This window comes from Dermacentor albipictus, chromosome 5 (genome assembly GCF_038994185.2).
Source record: "Dermacentor albipictus isolate Rhodes 1998 colony chromosome 5, USDA_Dalb.pri_finalv2, whole genome shotgun sequence".
NCBI classification, from domain to species: Eukaryota; Metazoa; Arthropoda; class Arachnida; order Ixodida; family Ixodidae; genus Dermacentor; species Dermacentor albipictus.
In genome coordinates, this window is record NC_091825.1 from 125,659,345 (window position 1) to 125,672,105 (window position 12,761).

Genomic DNA, 12,761 nt, shown 5'->3' on the forward strand with positions numbered 1-12,761 from the left:
CTTGTTTATTAGCGTGTAAATGTAGAACAAAAAATAAATTCCGGGGTTTCACCTGCCAAAGCCACGACATGATTGTGAGGCACGCCGTAGTGAGGGACTCCAGAGTAATTTTGAACACATGGGGGTTTAACGTGCAACCTAACGCAAGCTACACGGGTGATCTTGCATTTCGCCCCCATCTAAATGAGGCCGCAAGGGACGAGATTTCATCCCACGCCCTCGGACTACTGCTACGCCACCCCGATGGGTAATGTCGAACGCAGTGATGCACGCCATAATTGCTTATAATCAGGCAAGCCTCATTTTCTCGTAACATGCTGGGAACCAGTCTTCGTCTCCGATGCTACAAGCGATCACAACGCGATGTGCAAACCAATCGCTTAGCATGTGCAAATTCAGTTACATCTACAAGAGGCGCTTTCATATTGTCGGATGCCAACAGCTTCCGTGGTCATACAAAAGCTATGCTACGCTGGTGGGGACGTCTACGTAATGCTCACGCTTTCCCGTCCTATTTCGCCGGGTTTTAACGTATTCGTACTCGCTTTGCGAAGTTGGATGATGAAATTTGGGAACACGAGTGACTCGCACCGACGAGTTACAGCATGGCGCGGTAATGTACATGTACGTTACTGCATAGTGGAGGTCGAGGTCTGCTTCGTGGGATGTTACAGTATTTCTTGCATCTCGCAAGACAGGGCAGCTGAATGTAACGTGAAATAAACAGGACTATGCCACTAGGCTCATGCACGATTTTGCTAATTGTGAAGAAATACTGCAGTGACGTTTCGAAGCATACTTAATTCCAAGCGGAAGCTGAAGCCGGCAAACTGCCGAAAACTTTTTAGCGCAGCTCAGAAAGGTCTATATTTGTTCAGACAGGCAGTGTGCCTGACAAAAATAGTCGTCAAAAAATTAAAAAGAAAATTAAGAATAAGCCGAGAGGTAATGCAACAAGTTCTTTGGTAGCGTTCGAAGTGCTCTTTCTCGTATATGATTCAGTGCTGGATCCATGTTTCCCCAACCAAAATGCGTTGTTGCCTCTAACGCCTTACTTTTCAACATTTTCCTGTAACGATGGCAACGGCTCCAAACAGGGTTTTTATTAACGTGAAGTAGAACAGCGACATCAGTTCAGAATCCCTTGCCTATATATCCCAAGCGATTTATGAGTCACCACTCGATTGTGATGCGATAAGTCGTGAAAAAATGGCTGTGGCTTAGGTAAGGTTAAGCCCAGGATGCGAAGCATACTAGCCTTTATTTTAGTTGTTGAACCACTGTTTAGCCTGGTGAACTGCTGTTGCTTGGCTATATTTGGTTCGGCTAGACGAAGAAACAACTCATGCATTACTGCTTCGCCTTCAAGAGTGGAAAGCGACAGCGTTCCCGTCGACCCGCCAAGGGGTGTAAGACAATGGGCTACAGGGCAGCGACTACGCGCCCCGCATTGGACGCGGTGAGCGTCGAGCAAAGCAGCGTTCGGCGCGGCAACGAAATGTGCGCCTGAGCAAGAGACGCACGCCTTAGAAACAGCTCGTTTCTAAGGCAACACCGCATTCACTAGAGGCGCTTTTGTACCTCTTTGAAGCATCGTACTCGTGGCTCAGTGGTAGCGTCTCCGTCCCGCACTCCGGAGACCTTGGTTCGATTCCCACCCAGCCCGTCTTGCAAGAGTTGAGCCAAAGCCACTTCTCCTCTGTCGTGACGTCACGGTGTCACGTGGTTTCATGGCGACACCGCCGCGCCTGAGGAGCTGGGTTGAGCTCTCGTAATATGCTTCGCATAAAAAACAAGAACAAAGTAAAGCTGGAACAATGCAGCAGAGCTTGCGAAGTGGGCGTCGATCGATGTCTTTCAATGTGCTGCCCGATAATCAATTCGTATGTTTTCTGTTCTGTTCAGGCGACGTGCAACTGTCATCGAAATGATTCTATTGATTCATGCCCTGCATGGGGTATGAAGTCGGTGTGAATGAAAAAAAGAATGTTATCTCTGTGTCGGTGCTCTCCGGAAGCTATAGTATTTTATGACTAATAAATTAACCCAGTCATACAGCTCCAAGCTCCGAAATAAAAATCTACATATAAACCAGACTAGCATTATTAGCTTATATGTGTATGGTGTTATGAATGTGTTCGTGGTATCTGGTGCATGACGTGTGTGGGTGGGCACACGAATCAACATGGCCAGTGATTCGTGAACCAGTAACCAGTAATGGCCAGTAATTCAGGAAGCGTTAAGCACATAAAAAAAATCAGATGAAGAGCCGCCATGACTTTTGAGCCAGTGAGGAAATAGAGCAGTACACACACACGCACACACGCACGCACGCACGCACGCACGCGCGCACACACACACACACACGCACACACACACACACACAAACACACACAGAGAGAGAGAGAGAGAGGGAGAGAGAGAGATTTCTTGCCGTCAAACATGTTTTATACAGCGCATCAATGATTTTGTGCGCACCCAATTAAACGGCCATAACACGTTCTGACCGCAGGCACGCGTTCACGTCAGTGTCTTGCATTTTGGCTAACCGCGTATTATCAACGTGAAAACATCGTCACTTCGTTTATAACACAAGGCCCAGTTAGCCTTCTGTCTTTCACGACTCGGACGCCACTGTTAGTACTACGGCACTGAGCGCATACACAGTGCTAATTTTGTTGCACATAAATTTCGTTCAGTAAGAGGAGAATTTTTGCAAATGTGTTCCACTTACTTAGACAGAAGGCTAACCGGAACCTATGCGTATAGTGAATATAGCCTAACGAAAGTATAGTTGCTAAGCATATGAATATTGTCAGAGTTATATCAATAATAAGACTTTAAAAAATGCTGTAATTGAGTCCACTGTCAATAGTTAACGCAAGTTTACATATGTAAGGAAAAGTTGTTTCGCAGAAAAAAAGAAAAAGAAAACTTCGGTTTGTCGGACCGTCTTTCTTCTTCGCTACAGTAGACTCAGAAAAAAAAATCTAACAAAATGTGAGACATATTTTTAATACTCCTTGCACCTTGTCCCTTTCTGCGTCGGTGTGTACGTATTTCCACGCTGGCCAGAATAAGGAAGCTTCCATAAATATTTGATGAGTGAAGAGGTAGCTACCACAAATTTGTAAAGACAGATCAAAGACACAAGTAGACGTGCGAACCTTCTGCATTATTATACAGGTGGCGGAAGACGGCGCCAAAGAAACACCCGCCGACTGTATAGAACGTGTGCATCTTTTATGCGTAAGGTCAAAGAGAGAAGAAAAGACACCCACGATGCGGTGGATACACCGCTTCCGTGATTCGGTGAGTCATTCGGGTCGCTATAAAATATTACAGCCACGTTGACGTCGCAGTGCCTGAACTCGTTGCGGGAAATCTAATCGCAAAAAAGACGCGGCGAAGGTGCTGCCAGAAAAGATAAGGAGAGCTTTGAAGTCCGGTAGAGGGGTGAGAAAAGAAAGGGGTGATTTTTTTTTTTTTAAGACGGGCATTCCGCTTAATGCTCAAGCGAAAAATATCGCAGGTGGTGATATCTGGGGACGTATTCTCGAGCGACCACTTTAGGCGATATCCCTTTCAGTGCACGCTCATTGGCTGGCTGAGGAAAACCGAATGAGCTCATTGGCTGTTTTAGCACTGCGTCACGCGATCGACATAGTATCGCCGTAAGGGGTCATACAAGAATACGTGTACCCTGTATACTTATACGTATAGCTACACCCGCGTCCTGTAGCTTCCACCTTGTTTTCTTCCATTCCATGTTAGTTGGTTTTTGCTTTTGCCATAGGTTCTAGGCATTTGGAGCGTACCTTCGTGGGAAAGTAATAACTGCATTTGCTCATCTCTAACTGGATGTTATGATAACGAGTACTGGACATGACTGTATTATTTTGAGCGTTTCACCCAGAAACAAGTTTTTTTAAATCAAAAATGGAGTCACGAATTAATTGCCCTTCAAGGAGAACCATCTTGCCAGCGGAAGTACTACGAATCAGTTCAGATGTGCGTACTACTCAAGTCTCGTGAATATTTGCAATCACCGCCATCTCCCGACTTCCCTGCCCGCTTCACATTTCACGCTCTCCCGAAATAAACAACACAAAGTTTCGATTATATTCGCATGTTTACAGACAGTTCTGCGCGTGTGCGCGTCCATCGGCGAAAGTATGAGAAACCCTCTACAATCATTTCAATTGCGCACACAATCAGAAGAGCAACAATGTTTCATTTTGTCGTTTATTTTTCAATATTTCGGGGACGGACCATGTCCGTACTTCACTCGACTTAATGTGTGCCTTCTGTCAATAGAGATGCAACAGCACCCCGTGGCCCATCCCGCATGTTCTCGCTGAATTGTTTGCCAGCAGCGCAGGTTGACCGTCAACGCGATACAAATGAAGTCCTGTCACTGCTGCGGTCATAAATAATGGGCCCGCCACGCTGCGACACCATCATCAGAGAACGCGATTACGCGTCCTCCCTGGGGTACACACGTGACCGCAGATACCGGCCATCGATGCTCTAATGTGTGCCAAATAATTTGGCACGCCACGACAGCCGCGTATGTTCTGTGGCAACCCAATGCCGCCAGCAACCTCTCTTTCCGTCTGTTTTAGCGGATGGAACTAGACACGACCGGCATTACGTTAGCGAGTAGAAAGACAACTAGATAGCCAGTGTGGGTAGATGATGTGCAACTCGAGATTTGGAGGGACGGGAGTTGGACAGGTGCTCTAATAGACCACCGATTAAGCGACACACCCGGAATTCGAGGTATTTGTTGTTTAACAGGCGACATGAAACTCCGGTATATAAGCTACAAACGAGCCGGCTGCCCCGGCTAGTGAATAATATAAGCCGTTTAAAAATATTTAAATAAAACAAACGAAAAAAGAAAAAAGAAAAAAACAGAAAAAGAAAGTAAGGACAAGATCCGAGCGCGCGTTTTACTTGGCGGTTCGGGGATGAAAATTGGTGAAAATGACGCGTAATAAGCGGTTTTTGGACGTTTAGCAGTAGCTACAAAATCAGCCGGGATTCATTTTCTCTTCACTGTCTAAGCGCTCCAAAGATCCAGATAGAGAGAGGTCAAAAGGGAAAGACAGGGAGGTTAACCAGGCTCAGCCCGGCAGGTTACCCTGCGCTGGACGAATGCCCGCGGAAAGATGACTGAAAGATGAGAAAAGAAAATCACATCGCTTATATATTTGCATTACGCCATTTTCACGTGATGAGATAACATAAAAACAGTCGATTTCGTTTCGTATGCTAAAGTGCTTTACCGTTCTCCGGAGTCCAGCATTCGTGGGGAAGAAAAAAAAGATAGAACAAACCCGAGCGTCAATTTCTTCAAATAAAAGAATGCGCCCAAAACGAGCCCACATCACAACTGTTTGCATTTCTCCCGAAGCGTACGGCATACCACCGCATCTGCCGAGAGCAGCGTTGCTTGGCGATACACCCCAAGTCTTCGCTTTAGGGACTCGAGTTTCAAACCGGCCCACGAGTTTCACCTTCCAGAACGTTTCTTCGCTTACAGAACACGAGATATGGCGGCAGTGCGCGCAACGAAACCGAGTGGGCAGCTTTAGGAGCGCATTTTCACTCCAAAAACGGCGAAATCACGGCTTCCCATCGGCTGTCGCCTCACGCGCAGCCACTTGGAGCTAGGTCAGGTTGCCGTACTCTCGAAGCCGGCTTCCGTTACTGCTTCTTGCCGCGCTCTAATTTTTGCGGCGCGGAAGCTTTTCATAGGCGTCTTGGGACCATTTTTACTCAGGTTTCTACCCGCACGTCGTTCAAAATTGGAGGCGTATGTCTATGTTTTGTTAGTGTGAAGCTTTCTTAGGCTCTTTCTTTCTTCGAATAAATGTGTGACAAAAACAAATAAATAGAGAAGAAAAATTTACGTGCAATAAAGGAGACAATAAAAAAAAACTACAATGCTACGATTGTATGGCGAAAGAATCCTATAAGAATGCCTTAATACGTATTACTTCAGCTGAAGTTTCATGAGCTCTCTATTGATGGCAATCTTTTAGCCGAGCTTATATCCCCTAAAATTCATGAGCAATTCTAGTGATTTCAGATGCGAAATGCTTATTGACAGGAAGAGCAGTATTTATCCCGCTATTTAATACCATGAGGAAACAGTCCTCGGCCGTCTAACGTGCGGCTGTAGTGACGATAAAGATAAATGCCATGTTAAGGTAGATTTGTTTATTCAAACAGCTCAGACGTCAAATCGTTCGCTCTTTGATGATCGTGGCAGTGGGAACCAGGAAGCTAAGGATGGAAAAACGAGCACAGCACTCAAGATGGGGACGTAATACATCGATAACACACACAGCGCCGTATGTGTATTTAAATCTGTGTCCCCGTTTTTGGCGGTGTACTTGTTTTGCCATGAACAACCAAACTGTCCAAACCTCTACGCTTGTGAACCAGAAACGCCGTCAGAACGTGTCCTCTAAGCGATGCAAAGATTTAATGTCGTGCACTGTTGCTAGACAACCTTCCTGTAATGTTTTCTGCTTCTCGAATAGCCGCTATCGATAACATATGAAGAAATAAATTGGCCTGGCTGACTGCGACAGCAGAATGTTTGCCTTTACGCATCCAAGAACATTGTGTAAGAAATTCATACATAAACATCAAAGAAATATCAAAGCCTTAAGCAGGATTTAAGCATTAAAGCCTTACGCGCGGGATTCTCCCGGCTACGGGAAAATCATCCCGTCGAAGCGCCTTTCGCGAATAACGGTAGCTGTAATTTCAGATCTGCGACGCTTAACGAAAATCTAGCCGATTACTGAACGCTTTAAAGTGACACATCCTGTAGCTTCGTATGGGTGGATGATTCCGCTGCTGAGTGGGCTGAACGAAGCGCGCTGCTGTCAGAACCATTTAGGCGCAATGAGAACATGGCTGATTTGCCTTTTCTACTGGTTTAACGTCAAAACAGAAGTGGCGGGCAACATTCGTGTCAAATAATTAACGCATGGGGAGAAGGCTACGTGTGTTGGGAATGAAAGGCAGCAGGCGCGGGGAGTGGTCACAAGAATCGACGTCGCCTCTCCTTGACGCAGCGTTCGAGACAGGATCGATGTGAACCCTGTCGTCGGGAATTTGGCGGCTGGCGCAAGAACAAAAATAATAAAACGTAGTGTTCGTCGGACGCTGATGGAGGAGTCGCCACTACTTTTGTGTCCCGGGATATGTAGCTATAGCCCGAGCTGCCCCAAAACCAAACGACAAAAGAATGGATATAAAGCGAAGGTGAACAACGGACTGTTTGGTCCTTCGGCTGGCCCGTTATGAGCCCTCTCGCGCGAGTGGCGGATCGTTCGATGTGGCATATGCTTATCGCTGCTCGCTGTCTATACGCCGTCACAAAACAAACACAAGAAATATAAAAAAAATGATGAAAAAGGCGGGAAATAAAGGCGAAACCTTCTATAACTTTTTTTTTTTTTTGGTCAGAAAGAATAAAGCACGGAGTAGTTGTTGAGTAGGTTCGTGCCCTTTTCCTTACCGAGTCTACATTACAATAGCCTCCTGTTTGGTTAGACACTGTTAGGCCAACGAGAACCATATAGCAATTCCCGGTGCTTTGAATAGCTAGTGTGCCTGAGAAGCCAAAATAATTCTACTTGGGTGCAACCAGACAAACTTTACAAAGTACGATACGCCATTGCCCATCTATAATTGCTTCGACGTTTCGATGTGGCTGCTGCTGTTCTTGCTTTTCCTCTTGTCTGTAAAAAAAGATCAATAAACAGTAATGACATAGAAAGAGAAAAGACAAGTATGTTAATAATGAAAGCGTCTGTCCACTGCCACACTGAGGGATATGAACAGAGGAATAGAAAGGTGAACAGGAGTTAGGGCAAGGCAAGGACGCGATGGATGCATGGACGCACCGTGGAGAGCTCCCCAAATTCAAAAGAGTTTGCACGGGCCAGTCGTCAAGGAGGAAGAATAGTAATAGTTAGTACATCGACTAACCAACAGATTAAGTTCCTTCTTTGTTCCTCGCAGGGTTGGGGCCTGTAAAAGCAGAAATGATATCTTCGGGCTCCGTATAACTATAGCTTTTCCTTTTCTTCGTAATCGGAAAAACTGGTCCCGCTTCTTTTGCGCTACTATGCAACACTATACTGCAACATGTCTGTCTAAGGATTGCTTTCACGAAGCTTTACTCATTGGATTGGTTGGACGTGTTAGACACGCCTACGTGTCACTCGTGCTGGTTAAGGAGGTACTTCAGCGCTTATGTTCTTTCCCCTTTGTCATGAGTTCGAGCGCATCCTTCTTTGGTCTGCGTTAAACAGTAGAGCCCCGTTCAAGATCCTGATAGAAAGAGAGAGGTGCTCGGACAGTGGCCCTCATGCGACGCAGGCGCAGACAGCGATGCGGAACACTGAGCTCACGCGTTTAAGCCAGGGGCACGCTTGTAAGAAAACCTTCAGCTGCAACCCTGTCGCTTAGAATACAAGTGAAGCGTAGAAATCTCCTCTTAGTAAGACCGCCGAATCGGTTTTGAGGGAAATCAATTGAATCGAAAGAAATCCATAGTAAGTTTTGGCACCCGGGTTCGTGCTCACAAAGCGGTTTTCTTCTTTCTTTTTCTTTCTTATTGTCTTTTTACGCAAGAACGCGTCTTGATTGTCCAACCGCCGGTCGTCCGCCGCTCATGACCGCGGTGGGCGTGACAGACGCTTGAAGCGGCCACGTCCACTCATGAGGAGCACTTACAGGGATACATTTTCTGAATACGGGCACTGGTTATATTGCACAATGAGAATCACTTTCTGTTAGAAAATTATTTAGAAATAGATGAAGATAGTTGTAGGCTTTTAGTCGACAAAGGAAACGATGCTAAGCCTTTGAAGTCGACTTCCTTCCCGTAACTGAGAGTGTCTCTTATCAACGGAGATGCAAACTAGAGCAACTGCCGGCAGCATTTGCAATGGCTAGGTCCGCATGTAGCTAGCAACATTCTTCCTCTGCTACCGTTGTTCAGCATCAACCACGCTCTCATTCACCCTGAAACACACCCCGAACCAGACCAGCCTGTGGCCCACTCTATATATAGCAGCCGGTTTGCGCGACCTATGGTGTCTAGCCCGTTCTGACAAAGCTGCATTAGAGAACGCCATCGGCGAGACCAAGTACTGAGGGCGTTAAGTGCTTTGCCACCTGTACAAAAAATAAGGTTGGTCTCTCTCTCTCTCTCTCTCTCTCTATCAGCTGGCACGGAGTTCATTCACATGTATTCTGCGGTCGCCTAGCTATAAGCGAGGCTTTTCTGTCTTCGAAACGCGTTTGGGTTTCCTTTACAAATTACCACAAAAGTCCGATGATCAAAACTTTATCGAAGCACTGGCATATAAACCATTATTTTGGCAATAACATTATCGGGAAATCATATAACAGGCCTGACCGGTGCGAGCCAATGACGCCAGGACCACTGTAATATAAAGAGTGATTCGCTGAGAACAGATCTTAGGTGCATACGACACGCTAGCAGTTCTTAGAGCGCAACCTGTTTCCTCCTCTAAGAGACGCCACCTGTTACCGTGTTCATTCGAGACGTGACCTGTAGCAAATGATACCCTTCCTACGGTGCAGATATTGACTTGGTGTTTCTGTCATTAGTTTTCTTGCTTGATTCCTCTACTTCTCGAGGTGTTGCAAGGGCTGGAGATAGTCTACTGTATCCTCTGGTGGAGAAGGGAATCCTATCACCGTCTGCTTAATTCTAGCAGATAAAAAAGAAGCTCCTCTCTGTACGCGCACTCGATCCTCATATAAGTATTTCAGCCGAAGCTCTGCTCTGTACCATTCTCTTCCTGCTGTGTCATCAGCGGTTGGTCGCTGTTCCATCACACAATTTTTTTTTGAACTCGCTTAGATATGTGGTCATAGCTGCTGCATTCGCTTGCAGTTTTCGTTGGGCCGTCCTCAAACACGTGCTCTTGATTATCGCGACCTTGTTTCTTTGTTCAGAAGAATTGAGGCGTGACAGTTGCCTAAACATTGTAACGGAAAAAGAAATGGCGTGTGTTAATTAACATAGAGAAAATTATGTTTGAGGATACGTTCAACTGGATAGCTGGCAAAAAGTTCACTCGCACTTTGCTGCCTAGACCTTCGCATGTAGAACGCTACGGCGCGCTGTGACTACGCATATTGTATACTGAATTAAATATTCCCCATATTTTCCTTTTGTGGTGCTTTATTTTTCTAATTTATTTTGCCCCTTCTTTTTTTTTCTTTTGTTCCAATTCTTTTTTAATGACTGGAGCTAACTTTAGGTTATTGGGATAACTCTTCGGTAGCTTATTTTCCCTCAATCTCATCATTTAAACAACTTGAAATTAGAATAAATTATGGCGTTTTACGTGCCAAAACCACTTTCTGATTATAGGGCACGCCGTAATGGAGGACGCCGGAAATTTCGACCACCTGGGTTTCTTTAACTTGCACCTAAACCAAAGTACACGGGTGCTTTCGCATTTCGCCCGCAGCGATATGCGGCCGACAAGGCCAGGATTCGATCCCGTGACCTCGTGCTTAGCAGCCTAACACCATAGTCACTGAGAAACCACGGCGGGTGTCATTTAAACAACAGTGTTGTTGTTTTCCTTTCTTTATTTTCTTGTGTCGCAAAATTTACATAGATAGATAGATAGATAGATAGATAGATAGATAGATAGATAGATAGATAGATAGATAGATAGATAGATAGATAGATAGATAGATAGATAGATAGATAGATAGATAGATAGATAGATAGATAGATAGATAGATAGATAGATAGATAGATAGATAGATAGATAGATAGATAGATAGATAGATAGATAGATAGATAGATAGATAGATAGATAGATAGATAGATAGATAGATAGATAGATAGATAGATAGATAGATAGATAGATAGATAGATAGATAGATAGATAGATAGATAGATAGATAGATAGATAGATAACTGTAGCACTGTTGCAGCAATTATCAATTTTACAAGTTCTCTACGGCACCGGCTATGTTTCCGCAGTTGTACTGCTTGTCGTTGCTTCCGAAATACATGCGCACAGGCCACACTCCCCGAGGTTGAGTCTACAGTGTACTTTCTACGAAGCCCCACTGCCAGCACAGCCAAACAACTACGGACTTGCGTCGAATGCGCTCGGCGCCCGGCCGCATGGGGTACAATCTCCAACGTGGTAGCAGCAGATTGATTTTCCTTCGCCAAGCGCTGCGTGAATGACTTGAGTTGAATTTTAGAGCGCAGCTCTTTGGCGTCCGTTCCTGGGTTTCGCGTCGTCGTCGTCGTCGGCGTTGTCGTCGGCCTCGTAACCAGCGCTAAACGTAACAGCGCAAACATTTAAGACGAGCCACAAAAAGAAAGACACGTGTCGTGTCTTTCTTTTTGTGGCTCGTCTTAAATGTTTGCGCTGTTACGTTTAGTTCAGAAGTATGTACCAACTAGGCCCAAATGAAGTGTTGCCGTAACCAGCGCGCCGACGAATCTGCTCCGCCGCCGCGCATGCGCGCTGTCGGCTCTCCGGGCGAGGGAGGATGATGGAAGGGAGGAGGAGAGACTGTGGAGGAGGGCTGGCTACACAAATGGCTCTTTGGCGTCCGTTCCTGGGTTTCGCGTCGTCGTCGGCGTTGTCGTCGGCCTCGTAACCAGCTCCGCCCCCCTTTCATCCCCCCAGCGCTAGCAGCGACCGACTGATACCGCTTTCGTGAGTCCGCTACCGCACTCACGAAAGACGTCGTGCACTTCCTGCAACTCGCATTAACCGTCCATCGATCCATACCGATGTTAGTAGTGGGGGACTTTAATGTTGACATAAAGACAAACAGCAATTTCCTAACACTTATGCGGGAGAACATCCCGTTCCTCTCGCTCGTAACGCGTCCCACGGCTGTGACAACCTCGCGAGGCACTTGTATAGATCTCGTCTTTGAGAATCAAGCATTGGTGTACCAAGTCTAACATATATCAGTCTATTTCTCCGACCACAAAGCTTCCTTCATGACTGTCAAGAACTGTTAGTGGAGTCTTTGTTAGAGGAATACGTGTGAAAAATAAAAAAAAATTCTGTGATAGCGCATACATGTGTTGCTCGATTTCTGTGCCTCAATCTATCGAAAAGGTGAAACAGCTTATTTGCTGCGCTCAAATTTCGCATTAGGAAGTAACGTAATCGTCGGTAATTTTTTATTGACATCATTTTAAGCTATTAGCACTCACCATGTCCTTCCTTGGACTGCACATTTCCCCCTCTGAAACCGAACATGAAAGTGGGATCGAGTATTTCGTGACTGATATCTTTTCACCAATTTAGCTCTAGTTTTTCGATCACTTGGGACAGCATACCCCGAGACATTTTCTTTCCTAGCCCGAACATGCATCCAAATACACCACGACCTACCATGACGCGGGTTATAACCACCACGGTGACTTAGTGATTGTGAAGTTGTGCTGCGAAGCTCTGTGTGATGGGTTGGCGTCCTGCTCGTGGTGGCAGCATTCCGGCAGGGACAGAATACGCAAACGGCACTACACTGATATTGAAATGCACGTTAAAGAACCCAGGGTGGATGAAATTATTTCGTAAACCATCCAAGGCAAGTAACATAGACAACATACGCGCGCTGTGTCGTCGTGTTGGTAAAGATTGAGCTGAGGCTAGCAGGTATACAACTCCCACTGACTCTCGCGGCAGGGTGGGCCACTG